This window comes from Gobio gobio, assembly GCF_949357685.1.
Source record: "Gobio gobio genome assembly, chromosome: 22".
NCBI classification, from domain to species: domain Eukaryota; kingdom Metazoa; phylum Chordata; class Actinopteri; order Cypriniformes; family Gobionidae; genus Gobio; species Gobio gobio.
Genome location: NC_137118.1, coordinates 1287318 through 1300624, shown reverse-complemented (window position 1 = coordinate 1300624; position 13307 = coordinate 1287318). Strand labels below are relative to the sequence as shown.

The 13307-nt window shown below is 44.4% G+C and overlaps 1 long non-coding RNA gene across 1 annotated transcript in view; it reads right to left on the bottom strand.

The window, feature by feature from the left end:
- Nucleotides 1–13307, bottom strand: part of LOC307118867 — a 272203-nt gene that overhangs the window by 163641 nt on the left and 95255 nt on the right. The window lies entirely within an intron of this gene.

Genomic DNA, 13307 nt, shown 5'->3' with positions numbered 1-13307 from the left:
TTCAACTCAACTTGGGTCGTTTTAACCCAGTGAATGGGTCGTTTTAACCCAGTGGTTGGGTTAAATGTTTGCTTAAAACAACCCAATCGCTGAGTTAGTCCATTTTCAACTCAACTTGGGTTGTTTTAACCCAGTGAATGGGTCCTTTTAACCCAGCGGTTGAGTTAAATGTTTGCTTAAAACAACCCAATCGCTGGGTTATTCCAATTTTCAACCCAACTTGGGTTGTTTTCAACCCAGCATTTTTTGAGTTGAGTTGTTTTAACCCAGTGAATGGGTCATTTTAACCCAGTGGTTGGGTTAAATGTTTGCTTAAAATAACCCAATCACTGGGTTAGTCCATTTTCAACTCAACTTGGGTCGTTTTAACCCAGTGAATGGGTCGTTTTAACCCAGCGGTTGGGTTAAATGTTTGCTTAAAACAACCCAATCGCTGAGTTAGTCCATTTTCAACTCAACTTGGGTTGTTTTAAGCCAGTGAATGGGTCGTTTTAACCCAGCGGTTGGGTTAAATGTTTGCTTAAAACAGCCCAATCGCTGGGTTAGTCCATTTTCAACTCAACTTGGGTTGTTTTTAACACAGCATTTTTTGAGTTGTTTTTAACACAGCATTTTTTGAGTTGTTTTAACCCAGTGAATGGGTCATTTTAACCCAGTGGTTGGGTTAAATGTTTGCTTAAAACAACCCAATCGCTGGCTTTGTCCATTTTCAACTCAACTTGGGTCGTTTTAACCCAGTGAATGGGTCATTTTAACTCAGTGGTTGGGTTAAATGTTTGCTTAAAACAACCCAATCGCTGGGTTAGTCCATTTTCAACTCAACTTGGGTTGTTTTAACCCAGTGAATGGGTCCTTTTAACCCAGCGGTTGGGTTAAATGTTTGCTTAAAACAACCCAATCGCTGGGTTAGTCCAATTTTCAACCCAACTTGGGTTGTTTTCAACCCAGCATTTTTTGAGTTGAGTTGTTTTAACCCAGTGAATGGGTCATTTTAACCCAGTGGTTGGGTTAAATGTTTGCTTAAAACAACCCAATCGCTGGGTTAGTCCATTTTCAACTCAACTTGGGTTGTTTTAACCCAGTGAATGGGTCCTTTTAACCCAGCGGTTGGGTTAAATGTTTGCTTAAAACAACCCAATCGCTGGGTTAGTCCAATTTTCAACCCAACTTGGGTTGTTTTCAACCCAGCATTTTTTGAGTTGAGTTGTTTTAACCCAGTGAATGGGTCATTTTAACCCAGTGGTTGGGTTAAATGTTTGCTTAAAACAACCCAATCGCTGGGTTAGTCCAATTTTCAACCCAACTTGGGTTGTTTTCAACCCAGCATTTTTTGAGTTGAGTCGTTTTAACCCAGTGAATGGGTCATTTTAACTCAGTGGTTGGGTTAAATGTTTGCTTAAAACAACCCAATCGCTGGGTTAGTCCATTTTCAACTCAACTTGGGTTGTTTTAACCCAGTGAATGGGTCGTTTTAACCCAGTGGTTGGGTTAAATTTTTGCTTAAAATAACCCAATCCCTGGGTTAGTCCATTTTCAACTCAACTTGGGTTGTTTTAACCCAGTGAATGGGTCGTTTTAACCCAGCGGTTGGGTTAAATGTTTGCTTAAAACAACCCAATCCCTGGGTTAGTCCATTTTCAACTCAACTTGGGTTGTTTTAACCCAGTGAATGGGTCGTTTTAACCCAGCGGTTGGGTTAAATGTTTGCTTAAAACAACCCAATCGCTGGGTTAGTCCATTTTCAACTCAACTTGGGTTGTTTTTAACACAGCATTTTTTGAGTTGAGTTGTTTTAACCCAGTGGTTGGGTTAAATGTTTGCTTAAAACAACCCAATCACTGGGTTAGTCCATTTTCAACTCAACTTGGGTTGTTTTAACCCAGTGAATGGGTCGTTTTAACCCAGCGGTTGGGTTAAATGTTTGCTTAAAACAACCCAATCGCTGGGTTAGTCCATTTTCAACTCAACTTGGGTTGTTTTTAACACAGCATTTTTTGAGTTGAGTTGTTTTAACCCAGTGGTTGGGTTAAATGTTTGCTTAAAACAACCCAATCACTGGGTTAGTCCATTTTCAACTCAACTTGGGTCGTTTTAACCCAGTGAATGGGTCGTTTTAACCCAGCGGTTGGGTTAAATGTTTGCTTAAAACAACCCAATCGCTGGGTTAGTCCATTTTCAACTCAACTTGGTTTGTTTTTAACACAGCATTTTATAGAGTGTAGTTTTATTCTAAAAATCGAACATATTGTGCCTTTAATGCTGGTACTGAATGGTATTTACATGATACTCCAAGTCATCTAGACTTTCAAGACGATAATTGACCCTGCCGGTCTGAGGTTAGCCTGTCTATTCACTTTGCACAGACATTTTGTAGCTCTGAAATCAAAGACTGGATGGATTGCTGAGTGCGATCTCTGTCCACTGGCTCTCTGTGTAATTGGAGCCTTCGATCAATAAGAAAGCATGAGATCAGCACAACTGAACAACCTCATCAGGACATGTGTTCCTCCCAAACCATCCTCACACTGTGGAAAAACTCGCTCTAATCAACTGGATAAACACAGTAGATAAGTTTAGTTGACTATAAGCAATGCCCTTTTCTTCTTCTTCTAAACACACGGTTCCAGTGTAAAGGCAACTGTTGTTGGTGAATGTTAGTTGATGATGTTCGTGAGTTTCTCACGCGATAAAGAGGGATTTTATTGCTATCTGTCTGGAATTTAATGCATTGCTGATGGCCTTTTGAACTTTGATGGTACGTCAGTCACTTCTTCACTTTTGTTGTTGCTGCATTCGTGTTTCCCTCTGGAGGTCAAATGCCAACGCTGAAGTTTATCTGTGGTCACTTTCTGCATATTGTCAGTGAGCCTGTGTTCGGCATACTATCAAACTACTCTTACTATTTCTGCACTGTCCAGTCAAGTCAACTTTATTCATATAGCGCTTTTAACAATGCAGATTATTTCAAAGCAGCTTTACAGTGTTAAAGGTTCCCATGGCATGGCATTTCTCACTACAAAAATGCTTTTCTTACTTAGTATTTTTGTCTTGTTTTCAGTCCGAATATCTAAAAAATCTTACATTAAGAAGCATTTACTAGACAAGCAAATGTTTTTGTCATGTTTTGGGGGAAAATAACTAAAAATTAAGGAAGTTTTTGCTTAAAATAAGCAAAATAATCTGCCAATGGGGTAAGCAAAATAATCTTGTTTTCTGTTTAAATTGATTTAATTAATTTAAATTATTAAATTGTAATATTCGAACAATCTGTGTCATCACGCCGGAGACGGGTTTATTGAGGATGACATATCGATTTAACAATTATTAAATTGTAATATTCGAACAATCTGAGTCATCATGCCGAAGACTGGTTTATTGAGGATGCCGTGTCGATGAGGCAGTCCAGTATCTATACTGCGCTTAGCAGGGGCGCAAAAAGTGGGTGTGCGCTATATGCAGTGCATGGGGCGCCAAAGTGATGGTATAAAAAATTATTTTCTATATGTAGCTGCTGTTGTGCGTTTCTAAATCATTTCTGTATTTCCTCAATATTATATAACCTTTTAGAGGACTAACAGGCTAGAGTAGGCGCCCTCATAAGATTCCATAATAGAATTTTGGATAATAATGGAATATCAAGTGTTCATATACGTGAAAGGATTGAAAATAATCAAAGATATTTGATATTTGAAATCCAACAAAGAAATTTGCTTTTCTGTTGTCAACACATTTGCTTATCACAAGGACCTGAAAGACAAAAGGCAGGCCTGTAGGCCACATGAGGTGCCACACCTTTATGTGTGACAGTGGGGGAAGTTTGGTCAGTTTGAATGTTATGTGTGAGTTTGATCTGATTGGTCAGTTTAAAAGAATACATTTGGTTTCGGTCACATGGTCAAGGGATAGATAAAAGAAGATGGGAAACTAGGCTCGCTCTCTTTTCCTCTGGCTCTTGAAGTCATCTGGGCTTCTCTTCTTTGCTCTCTTCTTCTCTCTCCTCCACTCTCTCTCTCCCCCCCCCCCCTCTCTCTCTCTCTCTCTTTCTCTCTCTCTCAGGTAACATTGTATTCATGCTGTGTAAGATTAATGGTATAAGTTTATCATCTCATTCATCCATTTTGAAACTATTTTAAGTGTAACCATAACTAGATTTTGTCATTAAATCCTTTTTATTACAAATACTGTGCTAACTAGTTTTGATTTAGTATTGACTTTGAAGTGCTCCCTATTGCAATACAATATAGTCACATTATAGCAACGCTCTCCCACATATTTTGCTATTGTAACTGCGCTTATCTCCGTCGTTGGTATGAGTTGCAGTGGGTGGAAATAGACAAGAAATGTACAGTTTTCTTCCATCTTTCTGATAACGTTTTTTAGTCTAATGGCAACCCTGTAGATTGAACCATCTACAGGAGTCCACTCTTACGTACGTGTGTGTGTGTGTGTGTGTGTGTGTGTGTGTGTGTGTGTGTGTGTGTGTGTGTGTGTGTGTGTGTGTGTGTGTGTGTGTGTGTGTGTGTGTGTGTGTGTGTGTGTGTGTGTGTGTGTGTGTGTGTGTGTGTGTGTGTGTGTGTGTGTGTGTGTGTGTGTGTGTGTGTGTGTGTGTGTGTGTGTGTGTGTGTGTGTGTGTGTGTGTGTGTGTGTGTGTGTGTGTGTCCTGTCTCGTTCTACATGTCGTCTCTTCTTCTGGGGTCTCTCCATCATTGACCGACTCACTGTGTGTGTGTGTGTGTGTGTGTCCTGTCTCGTTCTACATGTTGTCTCTTCTTCTGGAGTCTCTCCATCATTGACCGACTCACTGTGTGTGTGTGTGTGTGGTCATCAGAGCTGCTAACACAAGCTCTTGAAGCTCCGCCCTCTTCCTGAAAGGGGGTGGGGAGCAGCAGCTAATTTGCATTTAAAGGGACACACACAAAAACATTTCTCAAATATTTCTGTCCAATTCTATTCAAATTTTCCCTTTCTCTTTCTCTTTCAATTCCAATTTCCATTTGTTTTCCCTTCCCTTGTTTCATGTTTGTTTCCATTTCTATTTCCATTTCCTTTTCTTGTTTCTACTAAAACTTTTGTTGTTGTTGTTGTATCCGTTTTCCAATTTCTGTTCCAGTCCTATTGACATTCCCATTAACAATCGTTTCCCTTTCTGTTTCATTTCCATTCCCACACACTTAGAGGTACTTACTCATGGAATGGAATCTATTTCCATGCATGACAGTAAAATAGGATTTCTGGGAATGACTTCTTAGCTCTTTCCAGTATGTCAAAGCTTAGCTTTCCAAAAATAATGACAGGCTGTTTTCACTTTATGCCACACACGCTGGTCAAAAAGAAACACGTTCACAAAAGAATCAACCACAGCACAGAAACCCACAGAGAGTCTTTAAACGAACAGATGATAATGAGAAGAAATGATAGAAAAGACTCTGTTTTAGATGGCTCCATCTCTCTCATTAAGTCCATGAGTTTGTGGTTGTGATGTCCTGCTCCTGTGGCTCTGGGAACGTGAGCTCGAAGGAAATGGTACAATGTTCAAAATGTATCTTTGTGTTTTTGTTTAGATATTTGAGGCTTTGTTACAGATTATTTTTAAAGGTGGTTTGATAACTATGTAGAGACACACACCATGCGGTTTCCAGCAGAATGACTGTAAAGCCAGTGTTTTTGTGACTCTTCTTCGAGGAGGGTTTGACTGTGCTGTGATTGACAGCGTCAGGCGTTGGACTCATAGCTCGAGTGAGGAAATGTCGGACCGGCTTCACGTTGTGTGTTTATAAAGGACTCCCAGTGCAACAGGGCCATTATCAGGAGTCACGTCACGTTACTGTTATTGAGCAGTCTTGGGGAAGTGTGTGGATGTGTATAATGGGCCCCTGGGGGACGCTGGAGGTCAGAGGTCATGCCACTCTTGGCCCTGAAATGCCCTCTCACATAACCTCGCTGGCGTCGAGCACTGTGTGTGTTTGAAAGTGTGTTGAAAGCCCCAGTGCTTAAAGGGATAGAGCGAACTAAGCGGTTTAGTCCAAATATGAACAGATTCCCCCAAAAAATGTTGACCACTACCATTCAAAAGTTTGGGGTTGTTAAGGTTTTGTGAAAGAAATGTATTATACATTTAAAAAATTGTTCCTATTATTATTATTGTTGATAACTAATATAATGAATGAATATTAATTTGAGATTAGCTAAAGATTACATTTAACAGCATGTTTTAAGTGAGTTTTGGATAAAGGTTAATGTAAATGGGTCATTCCGTGTCAAATTTGACCAATTTACTCTCGAAGCCACATTGAGATCTCCATATCTCTGGGACTGAACCATCGAGGGCCTTTAAAATTAATATACCAAAAGAAAGGTTTGTTGAGAACCAGAATCTAAAAGGATATTAAGATATCGTCAATACTTCTTGAGTTGCAGGCATTCAAACTTGAGGCACAGACACGTAAGAAATGCTTATTTCCCATTTTTGAGCGGTCACCGTTGGCATATAATGCAACACAGATTAATAAACTCGACATATTTCACTAATAGAAATACCCATCTCTGTGTGACAGTAGAATAGTGATGCTGCCATCTTTCCAAAGTCATTTTTACACGCCTGTAAACTGGCTCCAAATGTCATTTTGACCCTCCTCTACAAAACAGTGAATATACATCTGTGACATTTAATATTTTGGCTTGCATTGCTATTTCTGTTTGTACGGAAAAAACCTCTGGTTGAGTTGACACGAAATGACCCAAATACGTGCGTGTGCGTGCGTGCGTGTGCGTGCGTGTGTGTGCGTGTGTGTGCGTGTGTGTGTGCGTGTGTGTGCGTGTGTGTGCGTGTGTGTGCGCGTGTGTGTGTGTGTGTGTCCAGATCCTCTATGTCCCGTCTCTCAGAGACCAGCCGATGCAGAGAGCATGTTCTCCACTCCCTCCTCAGAGTTAAATTTAGCTCCTGTAGTGTGTGTGTGTGTGTGTGTGTGTGTGTGTGTGTGTGTGTGTGTGTGTGTGTGTGTGTGTGTGTGTGTGTGTGTGTGTGTGTGTGTGTGTGTGTGTGTGTGTGTGTGTGTGTGTGTGTGTGTGGAACATGAGGGAGAGACACCGAGGTGATGTGAAGTAAATGGAGAGGATGTGTTCTGCTCTCAGTGTCTGTAGGTTGATGGATACTGGACGTCAGGTGTTCTGACCGGTCCTGCATTGACCATGAAGAACCAGCTTCTAAATGCTTTGTGGCGCCATTGATTTTTCCATTCTATGCAACGATAAAACCGGTCCGCTATTCAGATTTACGGGGATTATTCATGGTTAAGTGCTATTGTTAGGCCTGATGCAGAGCAGAATGCCGAACCGTGGTCAAATCCTTGCAATGAATGGCCTCATTACTAACCGTTTGCAAAAAATGTCTAGCATAGTTTGTTTACTGTAAAAATGAATAATGCAAAATCTCCCTCTTCTTTCATCACGCTTCTGGTCATTTGCCATTCCTGACAGTAGACATTGTTGTAAGTATGGTGATTTCAGGGTGTTCCCTTTCGAAAGGGAACTCTCGCTGCGTCTAGCTGACGCTATGGGGGAACGCCCTCGGCGTGACTGGTGTCTGAAGCTACTATCGAATCACGGCAAAGTCTTTGACCGACGTCAGCCCATGACGTCATCAACGTGCGACCCGGAAGTATAAAAGGGCGCCGTGCCAACACATACACATCTTTCTCGTCTTCAGGGACTGTCTGTTTGAACTGCTATACGAGTTAAGGTAAAACAAATTCAATTATTAATACACACGAGTGTGTATTTACTGCCTGGGATCAAGAGCATGCACAGTCAAGTTCATTTGAAGTTGTTTGTGTGTGAGTGTGAGCGGTTTTCAATCTGAGATCGCTCCACTCTAGTCTGGCTTTTTTCCTGAGGGAAGAAAGTTTGGCATCTGGGACTGGATGATGCTGTCCCGCTCAAGCTGAGGCTGAGCATTGGCATACATCATGGGTTCTCAGATGCAGCTCGCCGATCGTCGCGACGATCTGGCGGCTAACGAGACTAAACAGCAAGTGCTCTTAGGGATGGCTGGTGAGAGTGGTATGAATCCTCTCAGCCACCTTGACCGTGTATGCTGAGCTGATGAATGTTATGGAACGTGCTACGGGCAGGCTGCTGCTGCCATGTTGGCGCGTTAGAGGAGAGATCGCTCTTGGTAGATTGCACGATCGATTTCTCCTTGTCCATAAACCATCAGCTCAGATGAGCCTTCCATTCCTTCTTGATCTTCTTACAGAGATCGAGAGGGCATGGAAGAATCCATATTCTACCCAATGTTCATCAACGTCAGCGTTTTAACCTCGCTGATGTCGAGGGGATAGGGGAATATGGATATGTGTTGAGGCTACCGACTGGCGAGGAAAGTTTGCGAACTTTTCTCGTGTTTCGTGGGCATCAACACTGAAGAGCTCAAACTCTGCCTTTCTAAATCACGTTGTGCTTTAATGGCAGGGGCATACACGGCAGCAGGTCAGGCTGGTGCTGCTTTTCACACCATGGCGGTGTTTCAGGCGTACCAGGCGGACCTGCTGGAGGATCTCGACCAGGGGGCCGGGCTGTCCCCTGAGGCGGTTGCTGAGCTGCGCCGCACCACAGATCTGTCTCTCCGGGCCACCAAGCAGACTGCTGCTGCTATCGGCCGCTCTATGGCGGCTATGGTGGTTACGGAGAGGCATCTGTGGTTGGGCCTGGCTTATATCGGGGAGAGAAAAAAAAAAAAAAAAAGGTTTTCTCTTCGATTCGCCGGTTTCGCCTACTGAACTTTTCGGCACCTCCGTGTAGGCGGTGGTTGGAAAGTTCAGGGAGGCGAAGGCGCGCTCAGCGGCATTTAAGAATAAAACATGCATACCGCTGAGATCCGCGCCCCCACCCAGGCAGGCGGGACCTGGTCCTTCACGGTCTGAGGACCGTAGGCAGGACCAGAGTGCTAGCGTCTCCTCTCGTGCCCCCCCCTCCTTGGAGGAGCAGGGTACAGAGGAGATGGGATTCCCGCGGGAAAAAGGATGTAAGGGAGGTGATCCAGGACAAACGTTCTCAACGAAGGCGTTGGTGATGGATCACTTCCCTTGAGGGCGATTACATCATAGCCCTCTCCTTTTTCCTTTTTAATGACTTTTACCCAGGCGCTTCTTACATCAGGCCTGAGGCGGGCCTATGGTGAGTAGAACTATGTTCTGATGGCCCGCCCGGACTTGCTCAGTGAGAACGCCCCTTTCAGGCATTCATGGTCATTTTTGTGTGTTATACTAAAAATATGTATTTCTTACAGACCCCAGGTTCCTGTATAGAGTTGGGTATTCATCAGAGAGAACTGTCTATTCCCCTGCTTAGTTAGGCTTTAACACAGCACCATTATCTGGGCTATGTTTGTGAGCGTGTGTTGGCTTTCCCTGGTTGGTCAAGATGGCGCCAGATAGGCCACCGCTTATGGTTATCAGAAGATGGGCCTCCTCTCATTTTGAGAGTAGTGTTTAGGCCGCCGCTCTTTTCTTTGAAATGTTTGCGGATTACTAGGCGGTAGCACACTTTTCTGATAGAATGTAGTGTTTGTCTACCGCCTAGGGTTACTATGTGTCTTCGGTTCCCTAAGCCACTGCAGGTTGGATTAGTTTGTCTCTGTTACGACTGAGCGCTACGGCGTCAGTTGGTATGTGGATGAAGGAGGCGCGTTGCTGAGGCACCGTCACCTTTTTTGTTGTACTTAGATCGGAGGCCTCCTCTCATTGAGAGTCGTTGGTTTTAATAGCAGTCAGTTTGTTTGTCTGGCAGTTATTTCTCGTTTTTTGCGAAACTCGTACAGCTTGTAGGCTTCTATAAGCCTCCCTGGAACGGGTCCCCATAGTAATGGGTAGCTATCATGTGTTAGGCCTCAGCAGGCCTCCATGAAAACGAGCCGTAGGGTCTAATATTACTACAACCCACATTTTTCAATATGGCTGTCCCAGTTAGCAGGAAGGATTGCACCGTTCTCAAGAGTAAACGGTGACAGTGGTAGGCCTTATCAGGCCTCTAGTAAGGCAGGTGACAATGCTTAAGCATCAAGGTACTACTAGCCTAGCTGGCTATCAGGTTAAATAGGGGTAATACGCTCTCCTGAAGGTCGGCTGTCAATTGTAGGCCTCAGTAGGCCTCTTGAACAAGGCGCATTATCAGTTGGAAGGCCTCAAACAGGCCTCACTGGAGGTATGTACCGATGTGCGCATCAGGACAGCTAGCCTGGAGGCTATCAGGTTGTAGGCCTCATCAGGCCTCCCCGAAGGCCCGCTGGTAGGTGTAAGGCCTTACTAGGCCTCCTTGAGGGTGAGCTCTCAGGTTGTGATCACTACCAGAAGCAGGTTGTAGGCCTCATCAGGCCTCCCTGAAAGGCCTGCTGTTAACTCTAAGACCTTACTAGGCTTTCCTGAGGGTGAGTTCCCAGATTGTGGTCGCTCTCAGAGGCAGGTTGTAGGCCTCATCAGGCCTCCCTGAAAGCCTGCTGTTGATTCTAGGCCTTAATAGGCCTCCCTGACTCGAACAAGGTAGTAGGCCTCATCAGGCCTCCCTAAGGTGTTCCTGGGGTCCAGTCATCTGAAACAGTTAGCACGCATTGCAAACAGGTAGCAGGCCTCTCCAGGCCTCCCTAAAGGCTGCTTATCAGGTAGTAGGCCTTAATAGGCCTCCCTTGAGGGCGAGTTCCTTAATCAGGATGCTCGAAAAGCCTGCGTAGCTTGACTGTCGAGTCCCAGATGGTGGTCACTCGAACGAGGTAGTAGGCCCCATCAGGCCTCCCTAAGGTGTTCCTGGGACCCAGTCATTTAGCACGTATTGCAATCAGGTAGTAGGCCTCTCCAGGCCTCCCTAAAGGCTGGTTATCAGGTAGTAGGCCTTAATAGGCCTCCCTTGAGGACGGGTTCCTTAAACAGGATGCCCGACTAGCCTGCGTAGCTTGACTGTCAAGTAGTAGGCCTCCATTAGGCCTCCTTGAGAAAACAAGGGTAACCTCAGCAGGCGGTATTGCTGTCAGGTAGTAGGCCTCACTAAGGCCTCCCTGAGGACGGAGTCCCAAGCCTGGATGCTTGGGTTTCCAGCATGGCTTGCGGTTAGGTAGTAGGCCTCTATAGGCCTCCCTGGAATACCCGCTATCAAGTAGTAGGCCCACAGGGCCTCCTTGAAGTTGAAGTTCCTGAGCTAGGCACTTTGATTACCAGTTCTCTGTGAGAACTTGTGGTTGTTGGGCCTATAGCTGGAGGTTACTCGCCAGGCAGGCTCAGCTGCTCCCCTCAATGAGGGTCGTCTATGAGTGCTCAGCCGCCTGAGCCTGGTCAGACGGTCGTAGGCCTCTCATGAGGCCTCCCTGTTAGATCAGTCATTAGGCCCTTTCGGCCTCCCTACTGCTTTGAAACACAAGCACCTGGTAGATCCTTGATTTGAGCAGGCAGACTCCCCTCGATAGCAAGGGTTGAAAAGCACTACGCTGAGTGTTGCTCTCTTGGATAACCCGTCTCTGAGTTCCGGGCTAAGTAAGACTGCCTGTGTTTCAGTCCCTTAGCTTGGACGCCCTTTGGGCACCATCCAGAGGCTCTGTTTTGAACAGACAGGGTTGGCTAAACCGAAGTGTCCATAACACTTAGGGCACCAGGTCAGGCCTCCCTGGTGGCACTCGGGAGAACTTTTTCCCGAGTAGTGACTGGCTGGGGTTCCTTCGGGTCCCCTAGCCACATTCCCTTGAAGGGACCCCTTCATTGGAAGTAGTGGTCCCGGGCCTTGGAGCTGTCTGGATGGAACTCCACGCAGTGCGTTAGGGTTCCGTTTAGTTGTATAGCTTGGGCTATGACCGTAGGGAGTGCTGTCACTGTCAGCCCAGGACCTGAGGGGGAGTCGCTCAGGTTTTTCTATGAATTACTTGAGTTGACAGTTGTCACTGCCAATGGGCAGACACTCCCCTCAGCATGGCGGCGTTGGTATATCGTTCCCCATAGCGTCAGCTAGACGCAGCGAGAGTTCCCTTTCGAAAGGGAACGTCTAAGGTTACGTATGTAACCTCTGTTCCCTGAGAACAGGGAACGAGCGCTGCGTCGCGTTGCCATGCTTCAGGGCCTATCTGCCATACAGTCCCTTCAGACGAGAAGATGTGTATGTGTTGGCACGGCGCCCTTTTATACTTCCGGGTCGCACGTTGATGACGTCATGGGCTGACGTCGGTCAAAGACTTTGCCGTGATTCGATAGTAGCTTCAGACACCAGTCACGCCGAGGGCGTTCCCCCATAGCGTCAGCTAGACGCAGCGCTCGTTCCCTGTTCTCAGGGAACAGAGGTTACATACGTAACCTTAGACGATTTTTGTCATTGAGATGACTTGGAAAAAGTTTCCCAATCACTCTGAATGCACCCTAGGTCTAATGTTTCAGTTCAAAAATGGGTTTTACGTGTCTGTGTCTCAAGTTTGAATGCCTGTAACTCAAGAAGTATTAAAGATATCTTAAAATCCTTTTAGATTCTGGTTCTCAACAAACTTTCCTTTTGGTGTTTCCATTTTAAAGGCCCTCGATGGTTCAATCCCAGAGATATGGAGATCTCAATGCGGCTCCAGGAGTAAACTGATCAGTTGGACACATTTTCAGGTCAAAAAGCAAACCTGGGTCACTTTGCACACAACTGATACTTTTTCCTTTTAAAGAGGAATATCTAAAGAACAAATAATGTTAAATCTAGAAATGTATCTTGTGTTTTTCTATCAGCTCAATTGCATAGAACATCCCTTTCTGAGTGCCGTAAATATTCCTTTTTCCAAAGTTTGCATGCCTGTAACTCAAAGAGTATTAAAGATATCTCAATATCCTTTTAAATTCTCATTCATAATAAACTTTTCTTTTGGAAAATTAATTCTTAAGGCCCTATATAGTTCAGTGCCATAAATATTGAGACCCCAATATGACTCCATGACCAAAATGTAGAATTTTACCCATTTTAAATGGCCTGGAGTGTCAAAACAATGTTAGATTGTAGATGTCAGATCCTCGTTATGAGGAGAGATTATCTCTAGTTAATGCCTCCACTCTTTCATGAGACTATTTTATCTTCTGTTACAGATTTTGACAGAGTTTTCAGCCCAAAACCGTGCATGGCATTACAATTTATCCTGCACTGAATCAAAATAGCACACATTTGTTGGGACAGGTGACTCAAATCTGTTCAATATATTTGACAGCTTATCCTAATACCTCACTGGGGACTGTACATTGTATAAATTAATTTATAGTAAATAAGGTCATTGTTAAAAATGAATTTAATTACGGTCCAATTTTACACAA